Raw genomic sequence first — 16,424 nt, 5'->3', positions numbered from 1 at the left:
ATCGCAACCAACAATCTCAGCGTAATCCTAATCATCAACAGAGTGGACAGCAGACTTCCCGCTCCGGAGATTCAAATGCCACCTCTATGAAGAGAAGTGCTCCCAATACCCCTACTAGGTGTTTTCGCTGTGGGAAAGAAGGTCATATGTCATATGATTGCCCGGAGAGATTCAACCAGCGGAACAACAATCAAAAGTCTAATTCTCATGGAGCAAAGGTGAATCATGTGGCTGCAGAGACAGTACAAGAGGGACCGGAGATTATGATGGGTACGTTCAGTATCAACTCTATTCCCGCTACAGTTTTATTTGATTCTGGAGCTTCGCATACATTCATATCGCAAGCATTTGTTAGAGCTCATAGCATTCCACTAGTTGCCATGAAAACCCATATGCTAGTAAACTCACCTGGAGGAACTATACCAGTTTCATATTGTTGCCCCTCAGCAAGTCTTTCTTTAAGGGGGGTAGATTTCCCTGTTAGTCCCATGGTTATGAGAACCTCAGGCATAGATGTGATTTTGGGTTTGGATTGGATGAAGAAATATGCAACGGAAATTAAGTGCAAAGATAAAGTAGTAGTTGTGACAACACCCAAGGGGGAGAGAATTAGTGTTGATGTAGCAGTACAGGCTCCACCCACAGCTACAGTGAATCAGCTAGATGATGATGTTGATCTTCAGGATCATGTAGGGACTAAGTTTCCAGAAGATATTTCAAAAAAGCTGCCAGGTATGCTACCTGACCACAGACATCGATTTGCTAGTACAATGGAATTGGTATTTAGGGGGCAGAAGCAACATGGGAAAGAGAGAGTGATTGGAGGGAATCATATCCACAACTGTTTGTTTATGCACCGCTCAATCTCGAGGACGAGATTCTTTTAAGGGGGTAGAGTTTGTAACACCCGAAAATTGATTTGGAATTAATAGGATTTAATTTGATTTATTTGAATATTTTGTGAGCATTTAAATTAGTAAAGAAATAAATTTTATTGAAATTAAAATTCTTTATAAGCTTAGAAACTTGTTTATGCATTCATGCCGAAGAATATTTTATTCGTATTGTTTGCCTCTGGCTTGAATTTATTTGCATTCACAATTTTATTTGGAAAAGGTTTTAGGAAAAGAAAACAGAAAATAAAATAAAATGGAAAAGGAAGGAATAAAAAAAAAAAAGAGAAGAAAAGGGCTCCAGCCCGACACCCCGCAGCCCAGTACCCCTTTCCCCTTCCCTTTTCCTTCCCCGGCCCACTCTTTTCCGGCCCAGCGCGCAGAGCGCATCAGCCAGGCCGCAGCGCCCCCCCTTCCCTCTCTTTGACTGACAGCCTGGTCCCGCTTCTCTCTCTCACCGACTCCTTGGCCCCACCCGTCAGCAGCATCTCCTTCCCCTACCTCTAGTCGTGTTCGAATAGGAGACACGCCGTGCCGAATCCAATCCCGGGAACAACGCAATTTTCTTGCCTTTTGCGCGAAGCAAACCCTTATAAAGCATCCCGCGATGCCCCGCGTCGTGTTTTTGCACCTAGGTCGAGAAAACATGCCCTAGCCGCCATAAACAAGATCTTCCCGAAGCCGGTTCCGTTCCCCATCTCGGCGCGAACTCCCTACTCCTTCCCAGGCCGAGTGAGACCCCTAGGTGAGCTCGCGACCTCCTCCTCTGTCTCCCCATGGTCTCGCTTCTCGATTTGGCGCACGGAAAGGAGAAACTCAACATCGCCGACGAGCTTCCAGGCTGCGGCAATGGCGCCGCCGTGCTGGGGCTCTGCCGCCGGCCGCCGCTGGCCCCTGACTGGAATGAGGATTATCGGTATGAGTACTAGGTTTGGAGTCAACCAGTCAACAGTGTCCCTGTGTGGAGCTTCCGTCGAGAGCGTTGTTTACATCTTGCTATCATTTATGTATAAGACTATGTGATTTCTTATGTTTCGCTATGTAATAAACACTGCAATGGTACATTTGAGATTTGTCTACTTATTTGTGCGACTATTCCTGGGGCACATATGAGTCTTTTATGCATCCTATTTTGTTCTTAAAATATGGGTGTGACAGGGCCTTTATATAGGCGCGTCCCTGTAGGCTCCCTCCTGTTAGCCTGTCTGGGGGGATGAACCTGGACAAGGTGGTTGGGAGTTGGCGGTTGAGCAGCTGACGGCGGCTAGGGTTTCCCCCTTCGGCCGTTGGGCTGCGGCTGCTAGGGTTTCCTCTCGGTTGGGCCAAGTAACAAAACCATAGCCCAGCCGGCCAAAGCCAACGCCCTCGGCCCGGCCCGGCCCGGCCCGTTGCGTCGTGACGCGCGCGCGCGCGGGCGGCTCGGCGGCGGCGGTGCGCGCGTCTGCCTTCCCGGTTCTCCTCCTCAACTTGTCTATTGGAGCATCCCAAGGCTCACTATTTAAGTTGATTTCCTTGTTAGTGATTAATCCATTTGGTACTAATCACTTTTGCACCTAACACTAATTGTGGGCCTTTGAGGTTTATTGAATTATTAGAATAGAAAAATAGGCCTGGCCCAATTACTCTAACAATCCCCACCAAACGTCAAAGGAACACAGTTAATGCCTTCAGTTTTGAGCTTGTTTGATATACCGGTGTTTCGATGGAGACTATTAAGTTGAACTTCCATCTAGAAAAGGAGCTTACACTCATTCACAACTGATCAATGGACTAAGCCTTGAATTGACAGTTTTGTGTGAAATGAGGTTCACTCAAATTCTTAACCGATACAAGGCTGCCTAGAGCACCTCCTCGGGTGGAGCATATAAGTCAAACTCCGAGCCTTCTCGTGAGTATCTAGAGATCACCCAAATCTCATAGACTGGGACCAGCAGTCTAACTCACATAGGTGTGTTCCTTCTAGGATGTCCTGTAGGCCGACATCCCTGCTCAAATAAGCCACTCGGATCACATTAAGGCGTATGCCATCCTTCCTTACAGTTTTGGAAAAGAAATGCATATCTGAAAGATTGGGACCTTAGTCAACGGTCTTTTCCCTCAGTCTACTCATAGCTTGTTTCACCACTCTGATTCACGGGATCTCCGATCACATAGAGCAGGTTACCACTATAGCAAACTTAAGTGGGTCTCAGTCCCATCTCGACCGATGCACTGTCTATCACGTTACGTGACAGCCCCTTGGTGAATTGATGTGCCAGATTTTTAGATGTATGGACATAGTCCAGTGCTATCACTCCGGAGTTTCTCAATTTTCTGACAGACTTTAAGCGCCGCTTTACATGTCTTGTGGTCTTCAGGTTATCCTTAGAACTATTCGCTTTGATTATCACAGTTCATGGAGATGGCGGGCACAGGTTTTTCAACCACCGGCAAATCCATCAGGAGTTCTCGAAGCCATTCTGCTTCAACAGTTGCAGTGTCTAGTGCTGCAAGTTCTGCTTCCATAGTTGACCTCGTGATGATGGTCTGCTTGCAAGACTTCACCCGCAAGGGTAAACACATATCCAGTAGTGGCTTTTAACTCGTCAGCATCAAATATCCAATTTGCAACACTGAAACCCTCCAGTACCTTTGGGTACTCGGTATAGTGTATGCCATAGCTTGCGGTTGCCTTTAGATACCGCATTACTCTCTCAAGAGCACGCCAGTGATCATCTCCCGGGTTTGATACAAACCGGCTCAACTTGCTCACAGCGTATGAGATGTCAGGTCTTGTTGCACTTGCTAGGTACATTAGTGAGCCAATGATTTGGGAGTACCTCAATTGGTCTCTCATGATCCTTTTGTTCTTTCTCAAAATTAGGCTTGGATCATAGGGAGTGGACACAGGTTTATAGTCACTGTAGCCAAAGCGACTTAGAATCTTTTCAACATAGTGGGACTGCATAAGAGTAACCCCACCATTTTCTCCCTTTCGTAGCTTAATGTTTAAAATCACATCAGCCACTCCCAAGTCTTTCATGTCAAAATTCTTGGACAGAAAGTTTTTGACTTCCTCAATCACATTGAGGTTCGTGCCAAATATTAGGATGTCATCCACATATAGGCACAGGATTACTCCTTCTCCACCAAAACGGTAGTAGACACATTTGCCAGCCTCATTGACAACAAAGCCTGCTGACGTCATGGTCTTATCGAACTTTTCGTGCCATTATTTAGGAGCTTGTTTTAGGCCACACAAAGACTTCAATAATTTACACACCTTGCCTCTTTGACCTTCTACTACGAACCCATCAGGTTGATCCATGTAGATCGCCTCTTCTAACTCTCCATTTAGGAAAGCAGACTTCACGTCCATCTGATGAACGAGAAGACCATGAGAGGCTGCCAAGGCAAGTAGTACTCGAATTGTAGTCAATCAGGCCACAGGTGAGTAGGTATCAAAGAAATCCTCGCCTTCTTTTTGGGTGTAACCCTTGGCCACAAGCCTAGCCTTGTACTTTTCAATTGTACCATCAGGCCTAAGCTTTTTCTTGAACACCCACTTACATCCTACAGGTTTGCAACCATACGGACGATCAACCACTTCCCAAGTACCATTGGACATAATTGAATCCATTTCACTTCGTATCGCTTCCTTCCAATAGTCAGCGTCAAGAGAGGAAAATGTCTCTTTAATGGTTGTTGGAGTGTCGTCTATGAGGTATTTGGCAAAGTTATCACCAAAGGATTTTGCAATCATAGGTCTCTTACTCTTTCGAGCGACTCCGTCATTTTCCTCCTCAGGACTTTCAGTATTGGGTTGTTCATTGTACTCCACTGGCACAAAAGTATCAGGAGCGTCAAGAGATCCCTCACTAGATGTGCTTGGTACATTTCCTCTCATAGGAAATTCATTCTCAAAGAATGTTGCATCTCTGGATTCAAATATTCCGCCGAACCTCATGTCGGGGACTCTAGATTTCACAACTAAAAATCTGTAGCCTACGCTGTTTATTGTGTATCCGAGAAAGACACAATCCACATTCTTTGGTCCAAGCTTGCGCTTCTTGTTGATTGGCACATTCACTTTGGCCAAGCAACCCCAGGTTCGCAGGTATGAAAGAGTTAGTCTCTATAACACCCCAAAATTCTTATTTTGGGTTGTTATTTGAAAATACTAAATAAAATGAATGGTTTCAATATATGGATAAAATTTGTCAACAATAGTTTAGATTTTTTATATATTTTTTTCAAAGAAAAGTGGTGCTTTTCAAATGTTTTTGAATTAATTAGACGAGCTTTAGTTGCTATCATGCTTATCTATTACTTGAGTTTATTATTTTTATGTGTGCTAAGATTTAAAAAAAACACGTTTAGACGTCGTCCGATGCTTCCCGAAAATTTTTCGGACCTTTTCAAGACTTTTCCCCAATTTTCTGGAACAAAATCTATTTTTATATGCTCTAAAATTCTTTTTCATGGACATCAAAAACTTTATTTGGATTGATCAACTCTCAATATATCTCTAAAAGTTTTCCTTTAATTTTTAGAATTTTGGAAATATTTTTCAGGGTTTTAAAATGATTTCAGCTTTTTCTGGAATTATTTTGAAACTGAAAATGATTTATTTAAAATCCCGAAATTAAGAAATTCCAAAATTTTTCCAAACCCTAGACATATATATATGCCGGCGTAGCCCTCGACGCGCTGGTTCCAGAAGTACGATCGCTTTCCCGAGCCGCCTTTCGTAGCGCCGCAGATCCATCGCCGAAGTTTCGGATCTCGTTTCCGGCGAACTTTTCCGGTGAAAGTTCGGCGAGCTTTTCCGGCCAACTCCGGCATCCACTGCGAAAACCGTCACCGCTGCGAGGTTCGTCTCGTCATCCTCTACACCGGCACGCCATCCTTTTCTCGGATCTGTGCTCGTTTATTGTTCCCTAACCTTTCTCTTTCTTTTCCGGTGAGAAGCACCATGGCCAGCTATCTCCTTCGACTCCGGCCGCCCGATGCCAATCCAGCCTCCACCCAATGGCATCTCCTACGCATCTCACAGCCCTGTGCTCGTGGCCCCCTTTTTCCCGAGCAGCAGCAGCAGACGTTGCTGCTCAGCCAAGTTGCGGCCGTCGGCCATGCCTGCGAGCCGTGCGGCCCGTAGTCGGCCCCACCACCGTGGCCCGGTGGGATAGGCGCGCCGCTGCCACCGCTAGCCTGCTGTCTGGTCGAGCCCCTCCCTTCCCTTCTCGGTGCACAGCAGCTGCTGCTTCCCATCTCCAACTTGGCCAGCGCCGTTCACGAACATGACCAAAGGAAGAAGATGATGGTATTTACGTTTCTGCCATTCAGTTGTTAATTTCCGTCATTTAATCGTTTTAACTCCGATTCGAGTCGTTCTAGTTGCGTTAGATTCATGTCGTCATGTTCTACGCAGTAGTGTAAACATTTATTATGTGACTTGTTTATACATTTATTAATTTAAATGTAATTTGTTTAATATTTATTTAATAACTTTCTAACTAAAAATAACCTAGGGTTATAATTCTGTTCTTGTTGCTATGATGTAAGTTATGATCGTTGCCATGTTATGTGTTTATAAATTTTAATCATATGAATTTGGTTACTGATTAGTGATTGCTCTTCTGAATTAAAAGCGAATTAGGTTTATAATTTCAACCTTATAAATAAATAAATAAATATTGACCCGATTAATATTAGCTTAAATGTTTCTTAATTATAATTTATTTAGTTAAATATGAAGCATGTAATTAATTTGGATAATATTTATCTAATGTCATGTTTAATAAAATAAAGTTAGGTTTATATATTGGTCTTTCATAAATTAATTATAATATGATTAATACCAACACTAATGTCTTTTTAATTACAAGCAATTTAGGTATATAAGTTTGGACTTTAATAAACAATGCTAATATGATTAGTGTCAACATTAATACCTTTCTAATATAACTCACTTAGTTCAACCTCGAGCCATCTATGCTTTTGTTTGTTTTTGTCGCATGTTTTATGTTTCCAAACCGTAAATCTTTTAAGTGACATAAATAATGTTAAATGTTTATAACCACAATATGGTTAAGGTTTGTAAAGGTTCTTTCTAAATAAAACATAATTTGATTAATGATTGCACATATTTGTTTCTAAATAAGAGTAACATATGCAAATATTAACCTTTTTATAATTACTTGTCAACTTAAATGTGTATTTATTAATTATTAATTTGCCTTGTTTAAATATGATCATATAAAGTTGTTTTAGATAATTTTGATTAGTATTTATTCAATGTCTTTTTGAATTTGAAGTAGTTTAGGTTTATCTCTGATCTTTCATAAATCATATTAATTATATAATATCAACATAAATGCCTTGTTAATTATGACTTGCTCCGCTCAACTTTAAAAATAAATAGTGATTCTAATTAAGTTGCTCTCACTCGTTTTATATTCTCTAAGCTATAAATGCTAAAATAGTTTAAATAATTTCTATAATTATTTATAAATAGAGTATGACTAGAACTATACTTCATATTTGATAATTATGATTTGTTTAACTCCATTTTATGACTTTTCTCTTGAATATCTGTCACCATAATTCATCTAATAAAATAATCCAAGCGTATAGTCTGTGTTCTGTGATATGTTGCAAACTTCGAAAGTCGTGTCCGTTTAACGATAGCTCCGTTCTTAATCGTTCTTGTGTGACCACGATCGTAGAAATAAGTCGTGTCGTTTAGTGCGCTCTTTCTAAGCTTTTCTTTTGATTGATGCTTGTTCTTAGTTGTGATTGTTTGTTTGTCTGTTTGTGTTGCTTGGTTGCTACACGTAGAAGAAGTGTGGTTTGTCAACAGTGAAGATCAGGCGCTGAGGACCGATAATCGAAGCAGAAGTTGGAGATCAGAAAAAAGAAGCCAAAGAATTCTGAGCAGATAAACACTGGGAATTAAGGCAAGTGCAGACACCCTTTGATCATATTGTACCTATGAACTTTAAATATATTTACTTTCCATTGCATGTGTCTTAATACTGCAAACCATAAGGACTTGACTAGCCTCCTACTATATTCCTTGTATGCCTGGGTTATACATGGGTAGTATAGTGAACAGTAGATATGCTTAGTTGCTCTACTCATCTAATCTATATAATAATAAAAATAATGATCTTGCTTAACAAATTCTTCAATGATGATTAATGATTAAATGGTGAACAATGGTCACTTCGGTGATGGAGATGTTGCGGTGCTTGCGAGCATCGTGTTTTGGTTGAGGAAAGGGGGAGCGGGTACTGTTGGTGGTCCGGTTTGCCGGGCGTACCCGTCTCTGCTCTCCGTAAGGACTTAGTCAGGGAGCGGCCCCCTGGGACTTACAGTGCAGCTCCAAGCTATATGGGCTCTGGCTTGACTAATTAGCAGGACCTCCACTGGTAGGGTGTTACTTTCCGGGTAGGCGTAAGGAATGTAGCTTGGGTATTCATATTAAGAGGTCGGTCAGTTCGGGGTCCCATTGCTATGGGCACGGCTGCCGCGCGCCCGGGCAAAAACTTACGAGTGGCATCCTATTAGTTGGACCCTGTGAAAGGTCTCGTAGTGAAACCCTGCCTGCTCACCTTGGAAGTGTTTTGGGGAGTCGCGACCCCGGGCAAATGGGAATCACGACTTGGAGTGAACGTGCACACCTCTGCAGAGTGTAAAACTGATATATCAGCCGTGCTCACGGTCACGAGCGGCCCAGACCCTCACTTGATGAGCAAATTGGATTCACTGGATACTTGGAGGCGAAATTTGGTTGAGGTTGCTACCTCGTGCTTTGGCGGAATGGCTATTCCGTGTTGGCAGGATTGCTATCCTGTGTTCTAAATTGGGATTGCTATCCCATGACCTTAATGGGGTTGCTACCCCGAGTTACTATCTGAGGTTGCTACCTCGGTAATAATTATAATGATGATTAATAAAATTGTTAATATACTTTCATCTAATTAAGGGTTGGGATGCTTCACTCATATTTAGTAATAGGTTGTTTTAATAAAAGAATTGTAATAAAAGTGTACCAACTAAAAAGCTCACCTGCAGTTAAACAGTGTCAGCTTTTCCTTTGATTAAGCCTTGCATGTCATTATACTTTCCGTCTGTACTCGCTGAGTTCGACATGAACTCACCCTTGCTATTTCCCCCACACCCCCCAGTGTGTAGTAAAGTGCTGCTCAGAAGAAGGATAAAGAGGTCATGGAGTTTTCTAGAAGCTTATAGGAAGTGCTTGGCGTACGGAGCCCCCAGTCAACCGTCCCTGAGAAGATTGGAGCCTAAGAAGTTTAGCTACTGTTTCCGCGTACTCTGATGTTTTGTAAGTGTTATTATAAATATGTTTTTGCGCTATATATAACATTGATTCTGATATTTCTATTCTTTTGTTATATGTGTGGACTTCCTGGGCACACATATGACGACTCTGGTCTTATTTTAAAAGCCAGGGTGTGACAGGAATGGTATCAGAGCAATGTTGACTGTAGGTCATATGCCTAGATAGCACTGGTCGATTTCTAAAGCTTATTTTTCTATAAAACTATTTTCTTATCCCTTGGCTCTTTGATTCTCACTATTTCCTCCACCTTGTCATGTTGCATCCCCTCCTTGAATAGCTTCCTTTGAGCTATTTGTATTTTATCTCCTTGGGTTTTTGTTTAGTTGTTTCACTTAAGTTTTTAAAACTTTCTTTATTTCTAAATTCGATGGCCCTTCATCATCTCGGACTTACCTTTTAGGATGACCACCATTGTTGAAGAAGCACGTGTAATATCATTGATGTATTGTATGCTTGTATTGTTTATGTGTTATCCTTGTTCTCATGTTCTAAAGGAGGCCCAGAAGGTGACTTCTCGAGGTTTAGTTTGGTTTGTGTTAAGTGGGGTAGTGTCCTCTCTTATCCGATCTATTTTTTTTATCAATCTTGGTCCTTATCATCCTTTATCTTACACCGTCCCTACCTACTCTAGTTTTTTTATGCCTTTTTCTTTATCGCAACTTATTGGAGGAATCAACACATGAAGGAAGCCCTAATAGCAGCAACCCCTAGAGGAAGTATTGCCTTCAACTATAATTTCCAGGTTGAACAAAATTCTTGTTAAGTGGGGTAGATCCTCTGCCACTCTTGATATCTTGAACAAAATGAAGTTTGAAGTTTAAAGACCATCTCTTGTTTATCTTTCTTGTGTATCAAACTTTATCCTTTTTATCACAAAACTCCATCTTCTTATCATCTTTGTTGCCCTCGATCTATCCCCATTAATATAAAGACCTAAAGATAAGTCTTCATCTATCTTGTCAATCCTTTTTGTCATCAATCCTAATCTTTTTTATCATTGTGTGCCAACATTTGGTCCTTAATCTTATATCTCATAGTCTTGGAATCGATGAAGCGTGAAGACTATAATTCAATCTTTGTCTTCCCTTTTAATCTTTGACAATTCCTAATATTCTCATCATATATCTCCTAAATCTGAATCAAGAAATTGTGAGCACCATAATATTGATCTTTGTCTTTCTATGTCAACCTTTGTTAATCTAAAATCTATTATCTTATCTCGTCGAAAGTCTAAAAACAACTTTGATGATCTGCTTTATCTTTCTCCCAAGCTTCTTCAAATCTCGGGACGAGATTCATGTTAAGTGGGGTAGATCTATAACACCCCAAAATTCTTATTTTGGGTTGTTATTTGAAAATACTAAATAAAATGAATGGTTTCAATATATGGATAAAATTTGTCAACAATAGTTTAGATTTTTTATATATTTTTTTCAAAGAAAAGTGGTGCTTTTCAAATGTTTTTGAATTAATTAGACGAGCTTTAGTTGCTATCATGCTTATCTATTACTTGAGTTTATTATTTTTATGTGTGCTAAGATTTAAAAAAAAAACACGTTTAGACGTCGTCCGATGCTTCCCGAAAATTTTTCGGACCTTTTCAAGACTTTTCCCCAATTTTCTGGAACAAAATCTATTTTTATATGCTCTAAAATTCTTTTTCATGGACATCAAAAACTTTATTTGGATTGATCAACTCTCAATATATCTCTAAAAGTTTTCCTTTAATTTTTAGAATTTTGGAAATATTTTTCAGGGCTTTAAAATGATTTCAGCTTTTTCTGGAATTATTTTGAAACTGAAAATGATTTATTTAAAATCCCGAAATTAAGAAATTCCAAAATTTTTCCAAACCCTAGACATATATATATGCCGGCGTAGCCCTCGACGCGCTGGTTCCAGAAGTACGATCGCTTTCCCGAGCCGCCTTTCGTAGCGCCGCAGATCCATCGCCGAAGTTTCGGATCTCGTTTCCGGCGAACTTTTCCGGTGAAAGTTCGGCGAGCTTTTCCGGCCAACTCCGGCATCCACTGCGAAAACCGTCACCGCTGCGAGGTTCGTCTCGTCATCCTCTACACCGGCACGCCATCCTTTTCTCGGATCTGTGCTCGTTTATTGTTCCCTAACCTTTCTCTTTCTTTTCCGGTGAGAAGCACCATGGCCAGCTATCTCCTTCGACTCCGGCCGCCCGATGCCAATCCAGCCTCCACCCAATGGCATCTCCTACGCATCTCACAGCCCTGTGCTCGTGGCCCCCTTTTTCCCGAGCAGCAGCAGCAGACGTTGCTGCTCAGCCAAGTTGCGGCCATCGGCCATGCCCGCGAGCCGTGCGGCCCGTAGTCGGCCCCACCACCGCGGCCCGGTGGGATAGGCGCGCCGCTGCCACCGCTAGCCTGCTGTCTGGTCGAGCCCCTCCCTTCCCTTCTCGGTGCACAGCAGCTGCTGCTTCCCATCTCCAACTTGGCCAGCGCCGTTCACGAACATGACCAAAGGAAGAAGATGATGGTATTTACGTTTCTGCCATTCAGTTGTTAATTTCCGTCATTTAATCGTTTTAACTCCGATTCGAGTCGTTCTAGTTGCGTTAGATTCATGTCGTCATGTTCTACGCAGTAGTGTAAACATTTATTATGTGACTTGTTTATACATTTATTAATTTAAATGTAATTTGTTTAATATTTATTTAATAACTTTCTAACTAAAAATAACCTAGGGTTATAATTCTGTTCTTGTTGCTATGATGTAAGTTATGATCGTTGCCATGTTATGTGTTTATAAATTTTAATCATATGAATTTGGTTACTGATTAGTGATTGCTCTTCTGAATTAAAAGCGAATTAGGTTTATAATTTCAACCTTATAAATAAATAAATAAATATTGACCCGATTAATATTAGCTTAAATGTTTCTTAATTATAATTTATTTAGTTAAATATGAAGCATGTAATTAATTTGGATAATATTTATCTAATGTCATGTTTAATAAAATAAAGTTAGGTTTATATATTGGTCTTTCATAAATTAATTATAATATGATTAATACCAACACTAATGTCTTTTTAATTACAAGCAATTTAGGTATATAAGTTTGGACTTTAATAAACAATGCTAATATGATTAGTGTCAACATTAATACCTTTCTAATATAACTCACTTAGTTCAACCTCGAGCCATCTATGCTTTTGTTTGTTTTTGTCGCATGTTTTATGTTTCCAAACCGTAAATCTTTTAAGTGACATAAATAATGTTAAATGTTTATAACCACAATATGGTTAAGGTTTGTAAAGGTTCTTTCTAAATAAAACATAATTTGATTAATGATTGCACATATTTGTTTCTAAATAAGAGTAACATATGCAAATATTAACCTTTTTATAATTACTTGTCAACTTAAATGTGTATTTATTAATTATTAATTTGCCTTGTTTAAATATGATCATATAAAGTTGTTTTAGATAATTTTGATTAGTATTTATTCAATGTCTTTTTGAATTTGAAGTAGTTTAGGTTTATCTCTGATCTTTCATAAATCATATTAATTATATAATATCAACATAAATGCCTTGTTAATTATGACTTGCTCCGCTCAACTTTAAAAATAAATAGTGATTCTAATTAAGTTGCTCTCACTCGTTTTATATTCTCTAAGCTATAAATGCTAAAATAGTTTAAATAATTTCTATAATTATTTATAAATAGAGTATGACTAGAACTATACTTCATATTTGATAATTATGATTTGTTTAACTCCATTTTATGACTTTTCTCTTGAATATCTGTCACCATAATTCATCTAATAAAATAATCCAAGCGTATAGTCTGTGTTCTGTGTTATGTTGCAAACCTCGAAAGTCGTGTCCGTTTAACGATAGCTCCGTTCTTAATCGTTCTTGTGTGACCACGATCGTAGAAATAAGTCGTGTCGTTTAGTGCGCTCTTTCTAAGCTTTTCTTTTGATTGATGCTTGTTCTTAGTCGTGATTGTTTGTTTGTCTGTTTGTGTTGCTTGGTTGCTACACGTAGAAGAAGTGTGGTTCGTCAACAGTGAAGATCAGGCGCTGAGGACCGATAATCGAAGCAGAAGTTGGAGATCGAAAAAAAGAAGCCAAAGAATTCTGAGCAGATAAACACTGGGAATTAAGACAAGTGCAGACACCCTTTGATCATATTGTACCTATGAACTTTAAATATATTTACTTTCCATTGCATGTGTCTTAATACTGCAAACCATAAGGACTTGACTAGCCTCCTACTATATTCCTTGTATGCCTGGGTTATACATGGGTAGTATAGTGAACAGTAGATATGCTTAGTTGCTCTACTCATCTAATCTATATAATAATAAAAATAATGATCTTGCTTAACAAATTCTTCAATGATGATTAATGATTAAATGGTGAACAATGGTCACTTCGGTGATGGAGATGTTGCGGTGCTTGCGAGCATCGTGTTTTGGTTGAGGAAAGGGGGAGCGGGTACTGTTGGTGGTCCGGTTTGCCGGGCGTACCCGTCTCTGCTCTCCGTAAGGACTTAGTCAGGGAGCGGCCCCCTGGGACTTACAGTGCAGCTCCAAGCTATATGGGCTCTGGCTTGACTAATTAGCAGGACCTCCACTGGTAGGGTGTTACTTTCCGGGTAGGCGTAAGGAATGTAGCTTGGGTATTCATATTAAGAGGTCGGTCAGTTCGGGGTCCCATTGCTATGGGCACGGCTGCCGCGCGCCCCGGCAAAAACTTACGAGTGGCATCCTATTAGTTGGACCCTGTGAAAGGTCTCGTAGTGAAACCCTGCCTGCTCACCTTGGAAGTGTTTTGGGGAGTCGCGACCCCGGGCAAATGGGAATCACGACTTGGAGTGAACGTGCACACCTCTGCAGAGTGTAAAACTGATATATCAGCCGTGCTCACGGTCACGAGCGGCCCAGACCCTCACTTGATGAGAAAATTGGATTCACTGGATACTTGGAGGCGAAATTTGGTTGAGGTTGCTACCTCGTGCTTTGGCGGAATGGCTATTCCGTGTTGGCAGGATTGCTATCCTGTGTTCTAAATTGGGATTGCTATCCCATGACCTTAATGGGGTTGCTACCCCGAGTTACTATCTGAGGTTGCTACCTCGGTAATAATTATAATGATGATTAATAAAATTGTTAATATACTTTCATCTAATTAAGGGTTGGGATGCTTCACTCATATTTAGTAATAGGTTGTTTTAATAAAAGAATTGTAATAAAAGTGTACCAACTAAAAAGCTCACCTGCAGTTAAACAGTGTCAGCTTTTCCTTTGATTAAGCCTTGCATGTCATTATACTTTCCGTCTGTACTCGCTGAGTTCGACATGAACTCACCCTTGCTATTTCCCCCACACCCCCCAGTGTGTAGTAAAGTGCTGCTCAGAAGAAGGATAAAGAGGTCATGGAGTTTTCTAGAAGCTTATAGGAAGTGCTTGGCGTACGGAGCCCCCAGTCAACCGTCCCTGAGAAGATTGGAGCCTAAGAAGTTTAGCTACTGTTTCCGCGTACTCTGATGTTTTGTAAGTGTTATTATAAATATGTTTTTGCGCTATATATAACATTGATTCTGATATTTCTATTCTTTTGTTATATGTGTGGACTTCCTGGGCACACATATGACGACTATGGTCTTATTTTAAAAGCCAGGGTGTGACAGGAATGGTATCAGAGCAATGTTGACTGTAGGTCATATGCCTAGATAGCACTGGTCGATTTCTAAAGCTTATTTTTCTATAAAACTATTTTCTTATCCCTTGGCTCTTTGATTCTCACTATTTCCTCCACCTTGTCATGTTGCATCCCCTCCTTGAATAGCTTCCTTTGAGCTATTTGTATTTTATCTCCTTGGGTTTTTGTTTAGTTGTTTCACTTAAGTTTTTAAAACTTTCTTTATTTCTAAATTCGATGGCCCTTCATCATCTCGGACTTACCTTTTAGGATGACCACCATTGTTGAAGAAGCACGTGTAATATCATTGATGTATTGTATGCTTGTATTGTTTATGTGTTATCCTTGTTCTCATGTTCTAAAGGAGGCCCAGAAGGTGACTTCTCGAGGTTTAGTTTGGTTTGTGTTAAGTGGGGTAGTGTCCTCTCTTATCCGATCTATTTTTTTTATCAATCTTGGTCCTTATCATCCTTTATCTTACACCGTCCCTACCTACTCTAGTTTTTTTATGCCTTTTTCTTTATCGCAACTTATTGGAGGAATCAACACATGAAGGAAGCCCTAATAGCAGCAACCCCTAGAGGAAGTATTGCCTTCAACTATAATTTCCAGGTTGAACAAAATTCTTGTTAAGTGGGGTAGATCCTCTGCCACTCTTGATATCTTGAACAAAATGAAGTTTGAAGTTTAAAGACCATCTCTTGTTTATCTTTCTTGTGTATCAAACTTTATCCTTTTTATCACAAAACTCCATCTTCTTATCATCTTTGTTGCCCTCGATCTATCCCCATTAATATAAAGACCTAAAGATAAGTCTTCATCTATCTTGTCAATCCTTTTTGTCATCAATCCTAATCTTTTTTATCATTGTGTGCCAACATTTGGTCCTTAATCTTATATCTCATAGTCTTGGAATCGATGAAGGGGGATCAAAATGTGACTTCTTGAGGTTCAGTTTGATCCATGTTAAGTGGGGTAGATCCTCTACCACTCTTGATATCTTGAACAATAGGAAGTTTGAAGATTGTCTCTTGTTTATCTCCCTTGCCTCCTCGAATCTCAAGACAATATTCTTGTTAACTTGGAGGGTGTTATGTGGTGTTTAAAGTGGAGAATCCCCTAAGCTAGTTTTCCTACGAGATGATGTTCACATATATGTTCTCGAAGATAAGCCTTACTTTGTCAAAGTGGGGTAGCGTCCGCTACCATCATATATCTCAAGTATCCCCAGTTTCAAGACACGAAGAACTAAAGATCAATCTTTATCTTTCATCTCTATTATTTTTGTCATCAATTTTTATCTTTCTTGTCAATCTCTCTTTATCATTTTAGGTATCGTTCTTCATCTCTCTTATCACCCTTTGCGATCTTTGATGGTTATTGCATTTCATAAAATCTTGAAACAATCTTAAAGAACAACCTTTATCTTTATTACCAATCCATGTCAGTCTACAATCCTTTCATCATCTCGCACCAAAGATCTTGAAATAACTTGGAAGATTAA

General features: G+C 40.0%; 2 long non-coding RNA genes across 2 annotated transcripts; both read left to right on the top strand.

Moving 5' to 3' along the window:
- On the top strand, nucleotides 5,460-8,059 carry LOC110435791. Its single transcript, XR_002453644.1, has 3 exons — nucleotides 5,460-5,745; nucleotides 5,844-6,195; nucleotides 7,713-8,059. It is a non-coding gene; the product is annotated as an uncharacterized LOC110435791 (long non-coding RNA).
- Nucleotides 11,000-13,609, top strand: LOC110435549. The gene is made up of 3 exons (XR_002453285.1): nucleotides 11,000-11,295; nucleotides 11,394-11,745; nucleotides 13,263-13,609. It is a non-coding gene; the product is annotated as an uncharacterized LOC110435549 (long non-coding RNA).

The sequence above is a fragment of the Sorghum bicolor genome, chromosome 5 (genome assembly GCF_000003195.3).
Source record: "Sorghum bicolor cultivar BTx623 chromosome 5, Sorghum_bicolor_NCBIv3, whole genome shotgun sequence".
Lineage (NCBI taxonomy): Eukaryota > Viridiplantae > Streptophyta > Magnoliopsida > Poales > Poaceae > Sorghum > Sorghum bicolor.
Note: the sequence above shows the minus strand (reverse complement) of the source record. Positions and strands in the feature narration are given on the sequence as shown.